General features: G+C 47.0%; 1 pseudogene; it reads right to left on the minus strand.

Annotated features, from left to right (window-relative positions):
• Positions 1 to 220: 220 nt before the first annotated feature.
• The window catches only part of Tada3-ps3 (transcriptional adaptor 3, pseudogene 3), a 70,309-nt pseudogene continuing 53,954 nt past the window's right edge, over positions 221 to 16,575 (minus strand).

The following is a 16,575-nucleotide window of genomic DNA, read 5'->3' on the forward strand; positions in this document are numbered from 1 at the left end:
TTACAAGTGTACACAACTCATCCTCAGGCCCCCTCTCTCCCTGCAGACATAACTCCTAATCTCCCTACTGTGATCAAGCTCAGGACTATCCCCATTCACACAGAGCCTTCCCAGGACCGAGAGCTTGCTGTTAGTCAGAAAGTCAGCAAGCACATACGGACTGTCTCTACACACCAGGCTCCAAAGTTACAATGTAAATAGAACATAACGAACCCTCACCTCACCAGCTCTTCCTTTCTGGTGGTGGAAGTAGAAAAGAAGCAGACACACAGGCTACACCAGGGAGTTGGTTCTCAGGATGAAAACCCAGGATGGGCAGGCCATGCTTCTTGGTGTGGCTGTGCACACTGTGTGCCTTCAGCTCAGCCTACTGTTTGCACAGCTCAGCAAGGACCTCATCCTTTGAGTCCTCAAAAAGGCCGGTCCTTGGAGCCCAGAAGGCCCTGGGCAATCAGTTCCTCATTGACAGAGCTCTCCTGGGACTTGGCATATGGCACACTGGAGGGCTTGTGATTTCAGGGAGAGGTTCTTGCTCTATCAGACCCTGATTCTTTCCCAGACATGTCAGGAATCGGAGAGTCCTCCATAGGGGAAATATTTTCCTTCACCAGGGCTTGCAGCAGGTTGGATGTGTCAGACCACCAAAGGGTCATCCATCTTCTGGCTGCTCATGCTGGACCTCAGACTTCCTCAGAAGGGTAAGCCACATCTTTTGTATCCAGTTCAGTCAGTGGTCCCATGAGGTCTTTCTTCTTGTCAGCCACAGCTATTGATTCCTCTGCTCCTCTAGCTGATCCTCCTGGGCCCAGCGCTGGGAGTAGTGGATCCCCAGTGGTGGAATCTTACAACCTTCAGCTTTATGCTCAAGGCCTTTATGAACTCCACTGGTGTTCGTACCGCCTCACTGGTGATGTCAGCACAACAAGGCTCCACAGAGGCCCAGAACATGTTGGGAGCATCATTCTTGGGGACCCGAGGCATCTCAATGGGGTCATCATTGAATTTATATTCTTGGGTCTTGGGATGAATGTTTTTGGATTTGGGTCATCCTGAGCCAGGCTCTGGCCCATGTCCTGTCTTTCTTTTCAGTTTGGGGCTTCCCATATCTCGGGGGGCGGGGGGAGTTCCAAGCTCAGGGTCTTGACCCAACTTTAGGAATTGTTGGTCACCTTTTCTATCCTGCCAGTCAGTAAGGAACTGGGTTTCAACTTCCAGCACATGCAGTCATCTGCTTGCAGGAGACAGTAGAGTCTGAGGCTCTGCCTGCAGGGTGTCCAGCTCCTCAGACCAATGACACCCTCCTGGGAATAGGCCAGCACTGCTGTTTACCAGGGTCAGACCTTCAGGTGGTCTACAGACTTGAAGTCATGGAAATGCAATGGGCAGTCCTTGAGTTCATGTATGGCCCTGGAGATGGGACTCTCCCTGCAATGTTCTGAAGTTTAAGAGGAGATGCTCGTCAAGTGTCCAGTTCGGTGCTTGGCACAGAGTGGGCATGTAGTGTGTTTTACTACTAAACACAACACAGAATTCTAGACTGGTACACTTTCCCACTAATTAAAATTTTTCTTTATCGTCTTCTGACTTAATATTTTCTAATGAATAGTTCTTTGTTTCCCCCTCAATTCATATCAGGTTTTTCTTTGAATTCTTTCAAGACTTTTTACTTTGCTTCAATTTTTTCTTAATTTATATTTATGTATGTCGTAGTTTTGATCGTCGTTGAGGGTCGTGGTTGGTGGATGGGTGTGTGGATTTGAGTCTTTAACTATTTCTAAAAAGTTACAAGTCCTAACCCTTCAGGGATTCCTTGTGCCACCTTCTCCATTCTTGCTTCTAGCGTTCAGTTTATTTCTGTTTGGAACCTGGCCTTTTCCCACATCTCTGTAATTTGCTGTGTTCTGAGTTTATATTTTTGAGTTTAAACCTAGATGATTCCTTTGACCTAGTTTCACATTTCACTCATGCTCCATGTACACAAGTCCACCAGGAAGTCCAAATAAGGTGTTCTTCTTTGCTACTCCAATGCGGAATGCCCCCACTGAAATTCCCTACACATTCTGAACATTCTGTCTTACCCAAAAAAGCCTTTGACACAGCGATCACCCCTATGTTAAATCTCTACCACGCTTTTATGTTAGCTATACTTCTCGTTGCTGTGACCTTGCAGAAGCTCCGTGGGGGAAGATGGTTTATTGTGATCCTCAGGTTGAAGGTACAGACCATCGTGTGTCTGCATGAACATGAAGCAGCTCTTCACCATGGATCAGCTGTCAGGAAGCAGAGAGAGATGAGAGCTGGTATTTAGCTCTTTCTCTCAATTTTGCCTTCATATTCAACAGACAACCCCAGACCATGAGAAAGATGAGAGTGCATTCAAAGTGGATCTTCCTCCTTGGGTAGACCTTGCTAGAAACATTCTCATAGACACACATAGATGTGTCTTCCGGGAAATTGTAAATGCAGCCCTGTTGACCATGGCCACTGCCTGCTGTAGATGCTTCCAGCAATTTCTGAGACTATGTCAGTCAGATGGTGCTCTGGGTACCACGTAAGCTTGAGGTCACACCGGGACAGTGTTTGCCCATGTCCCATGGGCAGGACAGCAAGGACTGGACTGATGCAGACATCCTCCCTCAAATCTTCTGGCACCCACTCTTTTCTCAGGCTTTCCCATAGGTGCCCTGCTGCAGCCCCTCCTTCATATTCACCTCCCCTGGATTTGCCCTCTGACCCTTGGGCTCTGAGCCTTTGTGGCCTACAGCCTGAGTCTTCCTCTGCGGGCTTCAGTAAGATGTGAGACTCTGGGCTTCTCCTGTTGATGAGCTCTTGAACAGTCCTCCCAGCTTCCAATATACTACAGTGTTACACATATGACAAGATATAGTCCTGGCTTATGGAAAGAGCCTGCAAAAGACTTAAGGAACCATAAGAACAATACCAACCAGCCAGAGCTCTTAGGGACCAAACCACCGTCCAAAGAATACACATGGACAGACTCATGGCTCCAGTTGCATATGTAAAAGAGGATAGCCTTGTTGGGCATCAGTGGGAGGAGAAGCCCTTGGTCCTGCCAAATGTCCCAGTGTAGGGGAATATCAGGGCAGGGAGGCTGGAAGGGATAGGTGAGGGAACACCCTCATAGAAGCAGTGGGAGGGGAATGTGATAGGGGTTTATGGACAGGAAACCAGGAAAGGGGATAACATTTGAAATGTAAATAAAAAATCCAATTTAAAAAAAAAAAGACTTAAGGAATCCTTAAGAGAGAGGGCCCCAAAGCCATTCATTACTCCTTATGCATGCACTGGACCCACTCCTCCCCTCACTCAGTAAGATACCATTACCCTAATCTCTTTACTCTGGGATAGCAAATGCTTTCCTTTTGTACATCCTCCAGAATGCCTGTCATGGTGTCCTGTTCACTTTGCTCTCTTTTCAAGTGTCATTTGTGTGGAGAGGCGTTCGTTCCTTAAGTAGAATCTCAGTGACCTAATACACAGTCCTAGGTTGATTCCTCCCACACTGATACACACCCACCCGTGCTCCTAAAACTTGAGCATAAGTATGTGTTTGTGACAGTCACCTCTGGGAAGTGGGAGGTGCGTGGAAGGAGGACAAAATTAGTCTTTTTCCCTGCTTGCCTCCAGTACCCAGCTCTTCTTAGGCATGGGATACATCAAGAAATCCTCTAAAGCGTGCACACACTGCTTTAAATCAGTCCCCCACTGAGAAGTGGTTCATCGACAAGGGTCAGGCTATACAGCAAGGGATATCTGACTTTCCACTTTTATAAACCCACATTGAATGTGTCTATAGTGACTTAAGGCAGGTTCACCTCAGCTCTAGAGTCCAGCTGAAGCTAGATATCTATCTGCTTTGGGTTCTATAGGGCTGTGAAGTCAGGACAATTCTACTGCACAAAGGCAGTCCCAGGTGACATCTGAAAGGCTGGCCATGGCATATCCACTATAACTGGGTTCCAGGAGACATGAAGCTGTGTCTGTCTAGGCTTCATCCTGCAAATCCCACTGGCTTGGATTAACACCTGACTTCCTTCACTTAGACCCAGCCCAAAACTGACTTTCAACCCTGTTCCAAACCTGTGCTGGAAAGTTGCTAGAAACTATTCAGTTGCAGTGGTGGTTGACTTTGATTATCAACTTGAATGGAGCTGGGGACTAAGACAGTGGTTCTCAACCTGGGGGTTGCAACCCATTTGGGGGTCAAATGAACTTTTCACAGGGGTCTCCTAAGACCATTTGCATACCAGGCATTTGCATTGTGATTCACAACAGTAGTAAAATTAGTTACAAAGTAGCAATGACAATAATTTTATGGCCAGGGTTCACTACAGTATGAGGAACTGTATTAATGGGTTGCAGCATTAGGAAGGTTGAGAACTGCTGCACTAAGAGATGTCCCTTTGGATGGATCTGTGAGATCTATACAGATCAATACAAAGACGTCTGAGGGCTGTTTTGCCTGCCTGTCTTTGGTTCCTGCTGGTGAGTGCATCTGCTCTATTATTGTTCCCACAAAAGCCATTCTTTACTGACATCAGAGGGTTTCAAATGTTGACTGAACACCATCTACTCTCCAAGAATCTTCTAGGCATTCAGGGACAGACTAAAAGTGGTGAGGCACCCAGCCTCATCGATTAGACAGCTACTGGGTTCTCGGCCTCCCCAGTGCACAGACAGCCATTGCAGGACTCCCCAGACTATCTTATAAATCTTTGTAACTCACTCTTTCAGGTCTCCTCCTATGGAGAATCCGTGTCTTCAGCACAGGCCATCTGACATAATGTTGCTGTGGGAACACAGCCTTTGGGTTCTGGCTTTATGCCAGGTCTCGTGTGGCATCTGCTGCTCACCTGGATTCACCTTTTGGACTCTGCTGATGGTTGCATACTGAGCTCCTTTATTCTAATCTGGCTTCAGAGAACTGGTCCCAGTGTGGAGTTAAAGTCTTCTGCGATGCTTACAATGGGCCCTGTAAGACCATGGTTGGTCTTTTCCATTTCTGCTCTGTGATCTGGTATTGATCTCATTCCTTGGAGCATACCAGGTGAGTCCCAAGGGCCTAACTCAAGTAGACCACCATGCACTGGTACACATTCCATACATGCAGCTCCATACTATGTATACCTGATCACTTATCCTGGAGTAAGTGTTTGCTTAGCCCTCCTCTGCCCCAGGCTCTCCAGGGAAAGTCTGCACCAAGAGGGCATGAAACCTTTTTGGGAACCCTGGCTTGGAGAGGTCCATCCACGGAGTGTCTCTTATTTCCACAGAGAGACTATCTGAGGATCACATCAGCCCAAGCAGGAATTCAACCAAATCCACCAGGCTGGGCTGTGGATCTGGATGCAGCTGCAAATCATCAGAGCAGCCTGGGTAGGAGAGATTAAGAATACAGCTTCTTCTTACTAGCAGAAGACACACAGGTTGGTGTGGAAATTGCTAGCAAATTTATGAGCAGGGTCAGACGGGAAGAAGGTGTGTTCTCTGTGCCAGGTTACAGACACGTGTCCTGTGATCAGTATCAGTACTGTTTGTCAATACCATCTCAAGTTTACAGTGGAGCCATGACAAAGTAGCTCCTGGGATCCAAGGAAAGTCAAGGTAATTATGCAGGCTATCCCAGGCTACCCCAGGCTATCCCAAACTATCCCATGCTATCCCAGGCTATCCCAGACATAAGATGGAGAGAGACTATAGAACACTGTAGGTTCCTCCCCCCATGAAGGACCATAATATTCCATCAGAACATTGACTATTCTTGTAAGGAAACACTAAGTACTCCAAACTAACCGTGTACAGAGGAAAGCCAGCATACAGTCATCTGTCAGCATCAGCCCAGCTTGCCCCTAGCTCAGTACTTCAGCTCCCTTAATGCTCCTAGGCACTTCTGTTTATATCTATGACAATGATCTCCATCAAACACACACACACACACACACACACGCGCGCGCGCGCGCACACACACACACACACACACACACACACACAACACATATGCTTTTCTGTAGGAATGGCATTTGCCTTGACCTCTTAAAGACCCTGTGCTTGGAGATACTGGACCCACAACACAGGGCCATCCATCCCTCAGATGACAGGGGTTGGAGGGACTCAGAGCCAAAGCTGCTAAGTTATAGTGTGGAAGAAAAGTGACAGAACATCCCTCCACTCTGAGTGGAAGCTGGAGGAGCTGCCCATCCCCTACTTCCAGATACAGAAAGGGGGTGAGTACGGGGAGAATTCAAATTCTCTTTGCTGACTCTGAGACCCTCCATGCACGCTTGCAGAAGGAGGCTGGATGTCTGGGGATACAGAACCGCTCTCCTATGACTGGAGTCCTGAGAAATCAATTTCAGAACCACTCATAGTCCCTCTGAGGTTTATTTCACTCCTCTACTTGGCTAGTCTTCAGAGACACTTCTGCTCCCAAAGGAGAGGCAGTCCTCAGGTGGCTTTTGGGCTCTGCTAGGAAGGCAGGTTGATGGACGGTTATGCAGGACACAAAAGCAGTCAACCCAGGAAGGATGCAGCCAAGCCTGGAGCTGCTCCATCCTCTCCTAAATGAGACCTGAGGGATTACCAGCCTTCCACAGGCTCAGAACTTCTCCAAGCAGCTCAGAAATGCCCCTTTTATCTTCCTATCCTAAATTGGAAGCGCAGTTTGCGAAGCTGAAGGAGGAGAAAGAGGACCTCAGATCGATGTAACTGGAGGGATGCATTCACAATACTTTTAATTAGTTAATGATTATTATTAATTGTGTTTGATGTGTGTGGAAGTGTGGAAATACACATGCCACAGTAGCCAGGTGGGGGACCCAGGAGGAGTCAAGTCCTCCTTCCTTCTACCTTGGCAAGACAGAGTCTGATTTCTTCCCTGCTGTACACACTGGTATAGCTGACCTGTGAGCTTCTGGGCTCATCTCATAGTAGGAGTACAAGAAATGCAGGTGGTTCTCTATGTGGGTTCTGGAGATCAGACTAAGGTCCTCAGGTTTATGTGGCAAGAGCTTTAATCTAGTGAGCCATCTGGGCACATATTTATTACCCAGGTACCTTTGCAGCACTGGAATTTTCCATAACGATTCTTATTTCAAATATTCTCTTTGCTCTGTGTATATGACTTCACACTAGAATATATTCCCTGATCCAGATGGCTACTGATCTGGCCTCTGTTACTTCCCAGGGTTGAACCTTAAAGCTCACCCTTGTCCTCAGCAACGTTCCTGATGAGGTGTGTTCCACAAGCTTGTTTGTTCACAGGCTGGGGTTTGGAGTGAAGACCGAGACAGGAGTCAGAGCAGAGCCCTCCAAGGCTTGTTCTTGAGGCTGTGTGTGTCTTGGGAGAGCATGTCTTATGGACGGAGAGAGTTCGGCTTTCTGTGACATTCTGCCAAGACAGGAGTTGGGTCTGTTCTTATGCAGATGCTATGATTCCTCTGTCCCCAGCCTCTTAGCACTTCACTCTCCTTTGTATCTGATGGATGGATGGATGGCTATGTGAGGTGAGAACACATTACAAACATTGCCACAGGAAGACAAACTCATGTCCTGGAGGACTATGAGACAGCGTTCCCCAATTAAGGCCCTGGGGTCTCCGTTTCATGTCCTGGCAGAGCCTTCTCGTGAGTTACTGATTTTTACTGAGTTCTGTGTCATACTTGTGGAACATGTCCTCAGACTTAAGCTCCCACACAGTTTCATGATAATCATCACACATCGCTGTCTGCTGTCCCAGCCCGTTACAGGCTCCCGGATGCTCTGGGAAGCAGCTCTGTCTAAGCCATTCTTCTCCAAGTCCACCTACCCCTCCTTTAGCACAACACAGCACAAAAATTAACCTCAGATGCCCTGCAGTGCAAAGCCTTGAGGATGTCCTCCTTGCTGCTAAATCGCATCAACAAAAGTAGCTTAGACCCTCAGGCCTCAGGGACCACAGTTTCTCTGGCTCTAAAAGACATTGTTCAAAGTTGGCAACTTCCCCCCTGGCAGCTCAGACATTTCCTGCCTGAGTGTCTTGGTGACTGTGGAAGACACACGCAGTAGAGCCCACATGCCTGTATGGCAAAGTCAACACCTAAATAACTGTCACCTGGCTCACCTGGCTCACCTGGCTCACCTGGCTCACCTGGCTCTCCTGGCTCACTTGGCTCACCTGGCTCACTTGGCTCACCTGGCTCTCCTGGCTCACTTGGCTCACCTGGCTCACCTGGCTCACCTGGCTCAAGTGGGCAGAACCAGTGCTCTACACGTGCTTTGTTCCAGCCCCAAGACATGGGCTCTGCCGATGATCAAACTGAAGGGCCAACTAGAGCTTTGCCAGAGCTGCCAAGGACACACGGGACTACCAAAGGCAAGCCGCTCTCTCTTACTAACACATGGAACCCATAATTTTCAATGCTTTCCACTGTGTTTGAAAACAAGACACATAGGGAGATATTAGTGTCTGGTGTGTCCCATGATTGGTTCCTTTAACTCCTGGTTCCTTGAAAAACATATCCAGGAAGCATTTAAGATATGTAGGCAACACAAAGGGAAACTCCAGGATTTCTTGTAATGTAGCATCCTCTCTGTGTGAGGAACATTCAGGAAGGAGGGATTCATTCGCAGTTGGCTAAGGCATGCCACCATGGGACTGTTGGTGCCCATGGCAGAACTCAGACAGGTTATACTCTGAGAAGCACAGACAGCCAAGAGAATACAAACTGACCTCCATTATTCATAGAGCTTTCTGCTCTAAAGTCCCCAGGAATATGGGACTTGTGAATATGAAGTAATTGCTAAAAAAGAACCATATATAGATGGAATATATTATATATATTTATATGATTTTAAATATGTACATAAATACAATATATACACAATAATGCATAAATGTATCTGTATGTAATGTTTATATTGAATGCATTAAATGTATCTGTATATAATATACATATGTTATATGCAATATTGCAGATATGTAATTATTCCTAAAATAACCAGTTATTAAAGATTTTATTTTCTTTACAGAAGGTAAAGCTTAGTTCTGAAATTTGCTCCTTGTTCAAGGCTGCCTGGAGCCTGTGTTGGGACTTGTGGTCCCTCTGGCTCCTGTGCTCCATTCTTCAAGGCTCCTCCCAGATCCACCTTCTGGTCGTGTCTGTGAGCCAGGGTTCCACAGGTGGAGCCTCCGCAGGAGCATTCATCCCTCAATGTCTTCGTCACCATGTGCATGCCTGGGGATGCATTGGAAATACTCCATGTATTGATTACTGACACATTTGGCAAACCGGCAATCATCACAGAAACAGTGGATAGCGAAGAGAGATCACGGTTCAGTCCCCCATCTGTGGGGAGCTTCATTACTGGGCAGAATACTATTTATCCATCCACCAAGCCCCAACTTAATTTACTCTGGTACGGAGAGAACAATTACGGAGTGGAAAGGCCAGCAAGTTTATTTCAGCGAGAAACGTTTTAATTTGTTCTGCGATCCCCCAAACTCATAATCTTTCAGGTGATGTGTACGGAACAAACACAGAGTTGTAGAAAGCAGTCAGGAGCTCACATCTCATTTCACAACAGTTACAGCGATTGCAGATACATAGTTTGGTGAAAATAAAAACTCAAGCAACTGAAGAATATCCAGGGCGATTACAGATACATAGTATCTCAAGCAACTGAAGAATAGGGAGAGGGAAAGAACTGCATTCCTTGTCTCTCTGTGAAGACTTTTGAGCTATTCATTTCCTCTCTGCCCTTAGGTTGCTGAATACAGCAGTTTCTGACTGCTGACCAGGGAAACTGATGACATCCTGCCCAGAGGCAGACACACCTGCCCATCCGCTGTGAGATCCCTATGTCTCCCACATCTCCCCAAAGATGGGTTCACACACTATTTTCTGAAAATATGGCAGGAGTTTAGAGAAAGGTGCCTCCATTTCCCTGGGAGAGCAGGGGAGGCTGGAAGGAACCTCACTCTGAGATTTTCTTTCTCGAATGTCTCTGGGAACAAGGGAGAGATGGGTAGATTGTTTTGGAGTACTGTAGGGTTGTGGAGAAATCCAAAGGGCTTCCTTAGCCCCTGATTGCTCTCATGCAGATGGTGAAGAGAGCACTTCTCAGTGCTGCTATTCCAATTGTGGGTGGGAAGCAAGCCAGTGTAGCATAGGACATGGAGCTGGCCTAGAAACCTTAAGGCCAACCCACAAGCAACCCACCTCCTGTAACTAGCTATTTCTTCTAAGGTTCCAAACCCCCCAAGCAGTGCCAACAACTGGAGATTTGGTACTCACACACACAACTGTGTAGGGAATATTTCCTATTTGAGCTGTCACAACAGCAGCAGTGTGGGGGTTCTAGGCTCCACCCAGACCAGGTCTCAGGGTGGAGCCCTCAAGGTGCTGAGGAGCAGGTGACGTACTGGCTGCTTGGATGCTACTCAGAGCAAAGCTCTTTGCCTTCAGGTGGGCTTTGTTATAAGGCCACAGTTAACATCCCCCTTCTCAGCACAAAAACCATACTTTATTAGTGACAAAAGCTAGCATGTGACTCTAAGAAAGCGTTAGAGGAACCACATTACTGAACCTCTCTTGGAGGCAAAAAATGTCACCAATGTAGGCATGGATTCTTGCTTGTTGCTCCTGGGTCTCTATTACCAACAAGACACTTTTACCTGGCATTCCCTCATCCTAACCCTCACCTGTTCAGTGTTGAAAGTGAGTACAGCAGAGCCAGAATCTCCAGGGCAAGGCCCAGGCAGCAGTGTCCTTTAAAATACTCCAGCGATTCTAACCTATCGTGGACCTCAGAACCACTGGCCAACACCGGTGGGTGTCCGGAGGAAGTCAGTTCTAAGTGTTGTTAGCTCATTAGACCCCAGAGTCACCTGGGAGTCAAACCTCTGTGCGTGCATGTTGGGGAAATTTTAACTGTGGACTTTTTCATACCCATGCCCAGTTCCTGAATAGCAGCTCAGAGGTTTATTAATTATTATAATGCTTATGGCCTTATAACTTAGGCTCTCCCCTTCCCACTGTCTAGTAACTTACATAACCTGTTTCACCTATCCTGTTCCACATGGCTGGTTAGCTACTCCTCTTAGTATCATACACCTGTCTTCTTCAGAGTGTGGGTGGTAAAACTCCCTACCTGACTCTATCCCAGAATTCCAGTCTCTCTACTGGAATCCTTCCTCTATCCCTTGCCTTCTGCTTTTTTGGGGGGCCATCAGGTTCTTATTGGCAGGTGATGCTTTCACATAGTTCACCAGAGATTCTCTCCATAGATTTTGATCTCCTTAATCAAAGCGGGGATATCCATCTCATTTGTGAGCAGGACCATCTTCTATGTCCTGTATCAAAGCAAAGAAGTGATGTCAACCCTAACATATGTTCACTGGTCTCATCTGGGTGTGGACACCATGTGACTAGTTGCTTCAAGCTCCTACAACTGCCGCCTGTCTTCCTCACCATGATGGACATGGCTTGAACTGTGAGCTAAGACAAACATTTCTCCCTTTCTGCCTTTGCCTGGGTATTTTATTACAGCACCCGCTAAAACGAGCAGTACCCTAGTACCCTAAAGGAGGAGACACCCTTCCCCAACCTTCAAGCAGACTATTACGGTTTAGTTACAAAACGCCCCTGAGGGCCTGTATGTTTGAACACTTGGTCCCCATCTGATCACACTTTTCTGGGAGGTTATAGATCAAGTAGGAAGTGAAAGATCATTAGAAAAACTGGACGGGACACTGAGGGGCTTGTCTTGTTGTGTATGACCTGGCTGTACTTCATGCCCACTCCTGCTTCTTCTGCTTCTGATCTGCTGGAATGTGAACAAGCAGCCTAACTTTCCTGCTGCCGCAGCCACCCTATGCCTTCCCCACCACAAGGGACCATAACCCCTCAAGCGAGAGTTAAGTCATTTCCCCCTTGAGTTGGTTCCAGAGACAAGGCAGGAATTGAAAACACGATCCAAAATCATTTGTAGTCCTGGTTGACATAGAAGCTCTGGGTGCAGGGGGTAGGGGGCAGTTAGAATGCCCTGCACATTGAATTGCGTGCCTTATGTTTCCAGGGACTTGAGTCAATGCATGTGTACACACACACACACACACACACACACACACACACACACACACACACACTCCATCTCCAGCCCAGACTTAAATACTCATCCCCTTCTCCCTCCCAGCGTAGCATGTAAGCCGCATCCCTCGCCAGACCCAGGTTACTCCCAAATTAAAATATTAATGAAAGATTGGCCGACTGATTCCATGAAGTGCTTTTAGAACTCTGCTCTGCTGCTTCATTTTAAAATTCATGCATATTTAATTTTCTCTTCACTGGGAATGCATTCATAAAAATAATAATAAATAATAAGCAATTTCCTCGGAGGATAGAAGAAGTAAGACAGATGGGCCAGGGGGACTTCAAGGCTGTCAGTTGTGGGGAGACAACTTCATGTGTCTTCATCACTGATATCTGCTCTCAGGGCACCTCACCCCTGCAACCAGCTGCATAGGGAGTATCCTCACAACGGGACAACTTCCCATCACACCCTACCTACAGGGAACTGCAGAATACCATTCCTGTGCAGGTCAGCAGACAGATGCTGAGCTCACTGTCACCTGGGGGTGCCCGACTTGCTCATCAGACCAGAAGTGGAGGGTACCTGACTTTTCTTCTTTTTCTCTGACTCTGATGGATGCCAGCACTACACCATTGACATATCCAGGTGTCAGGAGAGCCATCCTGTCTTGTCAGTGGGCACTTCCAGGTCTCTGAGTGGGTACCATGCTGATCAAAGTGCATCCCACAGCAAAGGTCATTTTGACACTGGTCCAATGTGGTTCTTGGCCACTGAGCCACATTATGCCCATGTCACTGTGATGGGGGAAGGTTCTGCCTTTCTCACAGCCTGATGTGTAGTGTATTGACTTTTACCAGAGCTGGGGCAGGGGCATTGTTTTGGTCTTTCTGTTGCCCCCTACACAGACACTGTAGCTGGTGCTGTTCCTTTTATGTACACATCTCAGTACTTCCCAAGATCCCCTTCTCCCTCTCCCCATCACCTCTCTCTTTCTCTTTGTCTCTCTGTCTGTCTCTGTCTGTTGTTCTCTCTGTCTCTGCCTCTCTCTGCCCTTCTCTCTCTGTGTCTGTGTCTGTCTGTGTCTGTGTCTGTCTCTCTCTCTCTCTCTCTCTCTCTCTCTCTCTCTCTCTCTCTCTCTCTCTCCCCTCTCCCATGCTCTCACTCTTGCTCTCTCTCTCCCATCATTCTTTCTATCCCCCTTCCTGGAAGTTGCTCCCTAGGGTCTGACGCTCTGCACTCTGGAGGACACTTGGGTAATTCAAGCTTTTGTAAGAGTAGCTGAGGCCTCATTCTCTGGAGCTTCTGCATGGAGCTATAGCCACTCTCAGGGCACCCTGAGAGGTGGAGTGACAGGAAGAGTGGCTAAAGAGCAGCAGGGTTGGGGTAGGGGCTGGAATGAGAACCCATGGTTGCAGGCTTAGAAAACACACAGTAGGAACTTACCCGGGACATGGTGCATTATGTGCCAGCTCTGGAATCTGGAATCTGGAATCTGCCTCCCCGTCCTTGGCCTCTCCCGTGCACCACACATCCTTTGTGCTGAGGTCTTAGGCAGTCATGGCCCCAACTTGTGACTGATTGTTGAACTGAGCAAAAGAAGAGCCAGTGTAATGGGGAGAACAGTGGATCTGGAATTGTTCTTGTTGGGCAGATAGAGGGATCTCAAAAACGACCCTGGAAGAAGCTGGTGGGAAAACCTCGTTAAAGGACTCACCACTGAACACCAAGCATGGCGTGGTGGATTTTCTGGGACGGGGAACTTACTGTGGACAATCACATTAGGAGAATGTTTGTGACTGGTGGGGTAGGAACTCTCAAGAGTAACCAGTGGGAAACGTTCCCTATCTCGCCCAGGCTAGCTGCAAACTCATAACCTTCCTGTCGGAGTCCTCCAGATGCTGAGACTGCAGATGTGTGCGCCTGTGCATGGCCTCTTGAAGAAACCTTTCAACAGTGAGTCTTCTGTAAAATGGAGAAGACACGTGAGAAGAAGGAAGTGCAGGGGCCAGATGAGCAGCTTGCTGCCTCACAAGCAGACATGTGCATCCAGAGTCTTGCAAGCACGTTTGACACCTACCTGTAACCCGTAAGGTGACCATTGCCTGTTCCAGCCATATTCTGGATCAGCAGTGTGTAAACTCGTAGACAGACTCCTGGGATGCTCACTTCATATATGTCTAACTCACGCTTGGTGTTTGCAGCACTTGTCCACGCCTGTTAAACGGTCTCACGTTTGTGAAAACACGGTGCTGATTGACTGCACTGTTGCTGCCTTGGCCTCAGAAAAACAGTAAATAAAGCTAATATACACGTTCTTGTGTATGTATTTTTTGAATTGTATGTGTACATATTTATCTTGAGTGTATATTCAAGAGATAAATTATTGATGGGTACAACCAAACTATTGGGGTGATTTACACCCTTACCCTGCATGAGTTTTAAGTGTCCCCTGCCTTTCTGGAAACACTTTTAAACTTCAGTGTCTGTGATACAGAGTGGTGAATTTCTGTGGCCAGAGGCCTGCCTCCTGCTGGGTACTGAGGACACTAACACATTCTATGCTTATTGTCTAGTGAGCAGGCTCACCGGGCGAATGTCTGCTCTGTGCTTATTGAAACTGTTTTCCATACATTGTATTGGCATTCCTTCCATCTGAGTTATATGACCAGCGCCTGCATTTCTGGAGTCTTCTCTACTTTGTAGTTTCTTGTTATCTTTTCCGTGGTGTCCTTCAGTAAATCGGAACTTTCAGTCTAAAAGAAATCACATTTATCTCTTTATTTACTCCATGGTTAGAGGGTTCTGTGTGTGTGTGTGTGTGTGTGTGTGTGTGTGTGTGTGTGTGTGTGTATGTATGTATGTGTCTCTGTGTGTGTCTGTGTATACATGTGTCTGTGTATATATATGTATGTATGTGTGTCTGTGTGTGAATGTGTATATGTGTATATGTATGTGTACATGTGTGTCCATTCATGCATACATTCATTCTTGTGTGTATATGTGTGCATATGTATATAAGTGTGTCTGTATGTACAATGTATGTGTATGTGTGTGTACATGTGTATCTGTCCATACAGATATACATTCATTCGAATGTGTGTCTGCATGCATACATGCACATGTGTGTATGTGTGTGTGTGTACCTTTGGGCCTTTGTGTGTATCTTATGTGTGTGTTCTCTTTAAAATCTTTTGGCTACATGAAGGGTGTGAAATGTTCTGCTCCTGTGGCATGTTCTCTTCCAGACTTGTTTTTATGTTTATGTTCATATCTACAGCCCGGATGGAATTGATTTATTTTTCATTTTTCATCTTTTGCAGATGAGCTGGGTATTCCAGATGCAATTTGTTGAAGTCCGGTTTATTGAGGCATGAACCGCATCCCTCGGAACTCGCTGCTTGCAGGTGTGCCGCGTGCTGGAGTTGGGCCAACGCACCCACTCACGCAGTGACAGTAAACCAAGGCATTTTAGAATCCCTCCGTCACCTCCCAGAGCCCCCTTAGTACCTCATACCCAGCCCTGCCTTCCCCAACAACGCTTGCAGAGCAGCCTGCCTTGATTCCTGTCTAGGAGGTAACATCAGCAGACAGCAGAAGGCACAGTTTGAGTGCAGACTCTTGCCAAGCTCAGGAAAGCTGAGAGCCACTTTCTCACATAGCAGCCGATATTCCATTATGTAGACACGTGACACCCCTACACTCACCAACAATACAGATGTGGTTTTATACCGTTTGAAGGCCTTGTAAACAAAGCCGATGTCAAAAGACCACTTGTGTGAGCATTCGTCTAGATTTTTCTTGGGTAGATACCTGAAAGACAAATTGTTTACTGCTTCAGTTTAACTTTATCTTAACAAAAACAGTCCACTTGCTTTCATCAGCCCCTCCATTGTCTTTCCCCAGTAGTGAATACAAGTTTTGCCCATCCCCCATTCTGGGCACCCCATTCAAAGCCTTGTTTGTCTCTGCCCTGGCTCCATGGTATCAGTCTGCATTTCTCTAATGATTCCAAACAGCAGTAAGTGTATCTTTTATCTGCTACAGTGCCCATGTGGGCATTTTGTGCAATTTCTCACTGTAAGCTGTGAGGGTGATTCCCATACCGTACACACTTGTCCTGTTGGGCTGTATGTTGCAACTATCTTTCTGATCTGTGATTTGTCTTTATGCCTTTATGGTAGTGAATGCCAACTCAACTGATGTGATCTAGACATGATCTTTGGAGACTGGCCTCTGGACATGCTTGTTGGGAATTATTTTGATTTAATTAATGGAGTCATGGAGACCTGCCATTGTGAGCAGCGCTATTCCCAGGCTGCGATCCTGGACTGAGCTGGTGGAGACAGAAAGCTGAGCCTCAGTGTCCATCACTCTCTTCTTCCCATCCAAGAATGAGGTGTGACCAACTGCTTCACATGGACTGTGCCCTTGAGCTAGCCTATGTGTGATTCTGTGTTTCTTTGTGTCTGTGTGTCTATGTATGTC

This window comes from Rattus norvegicus, chromosome 3, assembly GCF_036323735.1.
Source record: "Rattus norvegicus strain BN/NHsdMcwi chromosome 3, GRCr8, whole genome shotgun sequence".
Taxonomy (NCBI): Eukaryota; Metazoa; Chordata; class Mammalia; order Rodentia; family Muridae; genus Rattus; species Rattus norvegicus.